Genomic DNA, 5,598 nt, shown 5'->3' with positions numbered 1-5,598 from the left:
AGAGTATAGTTATCACATTATTAGTAATTTGCAGAATTTCTTGATCGATAGAAAGTGTGAGGAGGGGGTGAGGGAGAAGGAGGACTTTGTGGTCAAGATTTCTAAGGTCAGGCAGATGGCAATTCCATGAACAAATTGCATATGTTTTCTTCCTCACTAGACAAAGTGTGGTCCTGGACTGGCATCATCAGCATCAGCTGGGAACTTGTTAGAAATGCAAATTCTCAGGCCGCACTCTAGACCTAATGAATCAAACTCTGCAGTGGGACTCAAGCAGTCTTGTGTTTTAACAAACCCTCCAGGTGATTCTGATGCACCTCAAATTTGAAAAACACTGCTTTGGAGTCTATACCAGGACCTATTCTTCAAGAGCCACATGGTAAGTATTTCAGGCTTTGACAGCTGTGGAGTCTCTTGCACTATTCAACTCTGCCACCGTAGCACAAAAGACAATGTGTAAATGAATGAGAGGTGGCTGATGATGAGTGGTTAATCTAAGGTACCAGTGGTACGGGGATTTAGAGGGAATGACAGGTGGCAGACTCATTGTTTGAAAGCAAAGGCTCTGGGGTGAGGCTGCAACCAGCGATTACATTCCCACCATTTTATAAAATTTTATTTAGGAACACTGAAGTTTAAATTTCATATGTTTTCACGTTTCATGAAATATTATTTTAGATTTTCAACTATTTAAAAATACTTAGTGGGACTTCCCTGGCGGTCCAATGGTTAAGACTCCATGCTTCCAATGCAGAGGGAGAAGGATTCAATCCCTGGTCAGGGAACTAAGATCCCTCATGCCTCTGAGTGTGGCCAAAAATAAATAACACACACACACACACACACACACACACACACACTTAGCTTAATTATTAGAGAAATGCAAATCAAACTACAATGAGGTACCACCTCACACCAGTCAGAATGGCCATCATTTAAAAGTCTACAAATAGGGCTTCCCTGGTGGCACAGTGGTTGAAAGTCCGCCTGCTGATGCGGGGGACATGGGTTCGTGCCCCGGTCTGGGAAGATCCCACATGCTGCAGAGCGGCTAGGCCCATGAGCCATGGCCGCTGAGCCTGTGCGTCCGGAGCCCCCGCAATGGGAGAGGTCACAACAGTGGGAGGCCCGCGTACCGCCAAAAAAAAAAAAAAAAAAAGTCTACAAATAAATGCACCCATGTAAATTAATGCAGGGTGGCTTAATACTGTCATTTACTCAGAGATCACATACTTCCTATTTTGTATATGTTAAAATGTACTTTCGTGAAATGATAGTGATAGTACACAGCAATCGGTGGTGGGTAGTTTTTTTAATGTCCTTACTTGGCAAAATAAAAAGCTTACATCAGTCCCCCACAATTTTTTTTCCTGAAAACTTTACAGCTCTGAAATCCAAAGTCTAGGATTTCACTGCTCCAGACTAAGTAAACATGCTTTTCTCCCCCAAAGCGAAAAGGCTGGAATTTTGGATTTGAGGTCTGATCTTCTTGATCTCAATTCACAGAATGAGGTGGATAGACCACCAGAAAACTGAAACCTGGGAAGAGAAGCTCTCTAAAAAGGGAAGAGAATTCTTGCTGCCAAAGCATTAGGTTCTAAACTGTGATAATCCCTGACCTAGGACATATATAAGGACGTGAGATATCAAAGAGTAAAGGACAAGAGGGAGAAAGTGGACCTACTGGCTGAGGAGCCTTAGGAAAACCATAGGACCCATAAATCAAGTCCCTAAACAAATCTCTGTTTCATCCCTAATGGGATAATGACCATTCCCATTTGCCCTCTGGCTAAGTGTATGGATGCAGCAACACTTTCACCATTCCTCTAAGACTTTTTGGAATGACAGAATTCCGTTTCTATGACCTACATTCTTTGAAGGGAATGCCTATAGTGTGGAAAGAGCATGTAGCAAGCCCTTTTAACAGTCTGGGTCTTGGTTTCCCCAGACCAAAAAGAAAATTGAAACAGATCATCTTTAAGACCGTATGAAGCTGTGTTTTCCTACTAAGAGTGGGGCCGAACTAGGTATAGTAAAAAGAGACTTGTTTTGGCTTCTTCCCGGAGACAGAGTACTCATCTTGGCGACTTCCTGAGCCTCTTGGAAAGGTAAATGAAGACGGGTTGCGTGGCTGGCATTAACCCAGCTCCACATGGCACTGAAATGAGACCACGGGTGGAGAGGCCACCTTTCCCTTTTTGGGGAGGATGGGGGATGGGGAACCAGCATGGAGCCACAAAGGTTTCCGGCTCTGAAGCCCTGCCCCGGCTCAGAGCTTTTTGGCAAAAACCCTGCCCTGCGTTCCAGGCCTCCGCGAGCAGGATGCTCGTTTGCCGCTCCCCTTCTCCCCTCCGCGGGGGCCTCTCCGCAGGACACACCCTCCCTGCTGCCTTTCTTTCTTTTTTTTTTTTTTTAAATAAAATTACAACTCAAATTCGGCTATTTCTCTCGTTTTGCCAGCCCCGCCAAAACTTTCAGCGAGTTCCGCCCACTCCACGTGGACCTCCCTTCCCTGGCCCAGCAACCTCTGCGAGGACCCCGCCCCCAACACGTGACCAATTGTTATATTTCCTTCTTGGGGTCCTTTTTCGCTGGCACCAACTAACGACTGAACAAAAGTGCCCCCTTCAGGGTGAATGTGGAGCAGCAGCCTGGGGAGGAGAGGAAAGTTGACTGAGGACTGGAGTACAATAGGGGAACGTGACTGCCTCTGCTTAAAATGATTGCAAAACCATAACTCCCTGGTTAATAACTTTAAGGATCATACAATTAAAAGATGAGGCAGCTTTTCCGGTAAGCGGTCTGAGGTGACCTCTAAAAATGGTTCGCTATTCACTTGACCCAGAAAACTCCACAAAATCATGCAAGTCAAGAGGTTCAAATCTTCGTGTTCACTTTAAGAACACTCGTGAAACTGCCCAGGCCATTAAGGGTATGCATATCCGAAAAGCCACCAAGTATGTGAAGGATGTCACTTTAAAGAAGCAATGTGTGCCGTTCCGTCGTTACAATGGTGGAGTTGGTAGGTGTGCCCAGGCCAGACAGTGGGGCTGGACGCAAGGTCGGTAGCCCAAAAAGAGTGCTGAATTTTTACTGCACATACTCAAAAATGCAGAGAGTAATGCTGAACTTAAGGGCTTAGATGTAGATTCCCTGGTCATTGAGCATATCCAGGCGAACAAAGCCCCCAAGATGCGGCGCAGGACTTACAGAGCTCATGGTCGGATCAACCCATACATGAGCTCTCCCTGCCACATTGAGATGATCCTTACTGAAAAAGAACGGATTGCTCCTAAACCGGAAGAGGAGGTTGCCCAGAAGAAAAAGATATCCCAGAAGAAAGTGAAGAACAAAAACTTATGGCCCGAGGATAAATGCTGCAAAAATTAAATGCAAATAAAAGTAAAAGCAGAGTGTTGGTTGTCTTAATTAGTAAATCTATTTCAAGTGTCATCACAAAATGGATCAAATGAGTTTTCATAAACATGCTGTTTTGCAGAAAAAAAAAAAGATGAGGCAAATTCAAGAGGAAGGATATCATTTAAAAAAACTGCTTTGGGGGCTTCCCTGGTGGCTCAGTGGTTAAGAATCCGCCTGCCAATGCAGGGGACACGGGTTCGAGCCCTGGTCCAGGAAGATCCCACATGCCGCAGAGCAACTAAGCCCATGCGCCACAACCACTGAGCCTGCGTGAGCCTGCGTGCCACAACTACTGAAGCCCGTGTGCCTAGAGCCCGTGCTCTGCAAAAAGAGAAGCCACCGCGGTGAGAAGTCCGCGCACTGCAACAAAGAGTAGCCCCCGCTCACCCCAACTAGAGAAAGCCCCCGCGCAGCAACGAAGACCCAACACACCCAAAAATAAATAAATAAATAAATTAGAAAAAAAAAAGAAAACTGCTTTGGAGGTGGAGTTGGGTAGAGTTTTAATCCCTAGCTGCTAAGTTGGTTACCTCTACTCCATTTCCCCTAGACTTCTTCGTGATGCTGGCAGAGCTCTCTGAGATCCCCGAATACCACCCGAGTTCTTCAGTTACGGGCGGGATGATGGGAACGTGGCCTCTCCTAGGGTGAGCGTTCTGCTTCTTGCCTCCTCCGTCACCTCCTCTTCCCCAACGACACTGGAAACAGTTCTTCCTCTCTGGGCTCAGTTTCCTCAAGCTGCAAATTACTTCCAGAATGGAGAATACTCCTCTCTCAACGTTGGGTACATTTGTCCTGGATGGGAAGAGTCCTGGGAGATCATGGTGAAGGAAGGGGGAGAGGGCAGGACAGCAAAAATTAGTCCAGTGGGAAGGCTTGATGCAGAGCAAGGGGACTAAAGAGGAAAAGCTAGAAAATAGGTTAAGTGAAGCTAAACAGAGGAACTGTTTTCCTTGGGAAAGATTCTGACCGGGGCTTTGTCCATTTTCCGCCCCACTCCTTTTCCCCACATGAGATGTGGTGTTGAGAGATGGGGTAGGAAATTGGGGTGACGGAAGTTATGTGGTCGGAGGCTGACTAGGAGAAAGGGTTGTACATCAGGTAGTGATCAGAGAAGGAAGGGTAGGGAAGGGTAAATTTAAAATCAGAATAGTTGGGTGCCATTTGTCCCTCCAAAGTCACAGAGGTCATGAATAGTAGATAGTCCAAGAACTACAAATCTTGGGGCACGAATAATGGGACTTCCATTGTAGCCAAGAAGCACACCACCCAGGGGCATGTTAAAGAGAGATGTGTCAAAGGGAATGGGAGGAGTCCTAAGGCACCTATTTTCAAAGGAAACAGCTCCAAAGCAATCAAGCTAGAACGTTAAGGACTAGGGACACTTGCTCTCCTATAACTCAGCATCTGTCAGCGCTCTCATTACCAGGTGCTATTTCCAGAGTCCTGGGTCTAGTGGAGGAAAAGGGAGGGGCCCTGGTGGAGAGACAGAGGGAGACCCGATGGGCTCCTCCCCCAGCCCAGCTGCAGCTCTAGATTCTCGCCACTCGGGGGCTCCCGAGCTCAACCACAGTCCCAGTGTTAGGGACGGGGACGGGGACGGGGATGGGGACGGGGAAGGGGGAGGGGGTGGGGAGAGAGAGAGATAGAGCCTTCAGAGGACAGTTTGGGACGTCAGTGGTGACCCTGAGCAGAGAGGTGACTTAGGGGACATTTGCTCTGAAGCTGCAGACCCTTCGCATGGCCGTTGGGAAGACATCCAGCCTCAGCCCTTCTCTCGTGGGACTGGGACTAGTTCCCCACCTCTTACCCTCCGAGGTCATTTCCTCCCCTGCGCGTTTCCTTCCCCTCCCCCATCCTTGTGGTAGGAACACCACCACCATCCCCCACAGCCTGTCAGAGTCCTGAGGAATGCTCTCACCCTGGCTGGGTGCCAAGCTCTGGACTTCCTGGGCTTTGGGGTGGGGCTTGGCCAAGGGGAAGCCCTTTGGACAGGAGAGCCACCCAATCCTGCATAGCCTGCTTTCGCGCGCTCTCCCCGTGTCTCTCTCTCCCTCCGCCCCCCCCCCCACCCCCCGGCCCCAGGCAAAAGGCTCATCTATCATTCTCTGTCACCATCACCTAATTTCCTACCCCCACAATAGGATTTCCTTGCCAGGGCAAAACATCCACAATATG

General features: G+C 48.1%; 1 pseudogene across 1 annotated transcript; it reads left to right on the top strand.

Moving 5' to 3' along the window:
• Positions 1–2,820: 2,820 nt before the first annotated feature.
• Positions 2,821–3,400, top strand: LOC307177790 (large ribosomal subunit protein uL22-like; annotated as a pseudogene). Its single transcript has one exon. The product of its transcript is annotated as a large ribosomal subunit protein uL22-like (transcript).
• Positions 3,401–5,598: the final 2,198 nt, after the last annotated feature.

The sequence above is a fragment of the Stenella coeruleoalba genome (assembly GCF_951394435.1).
Source record: "Stenella coeruleoalba genome assembly, chromosome: 19".
In the NCBI taxonomy this organism is placed as follows: domain Eukaryota; kingdom Metazoa; phylum Chordata; class Mammalia; order Artiodactyla; family Delphinidae; genus Stenella; species Stenella coeruleoalba.
Note: the sequence above shows the minus strand (reverse complement) of the source record. Positions and strands in the feature narration are given on the sequence as shown.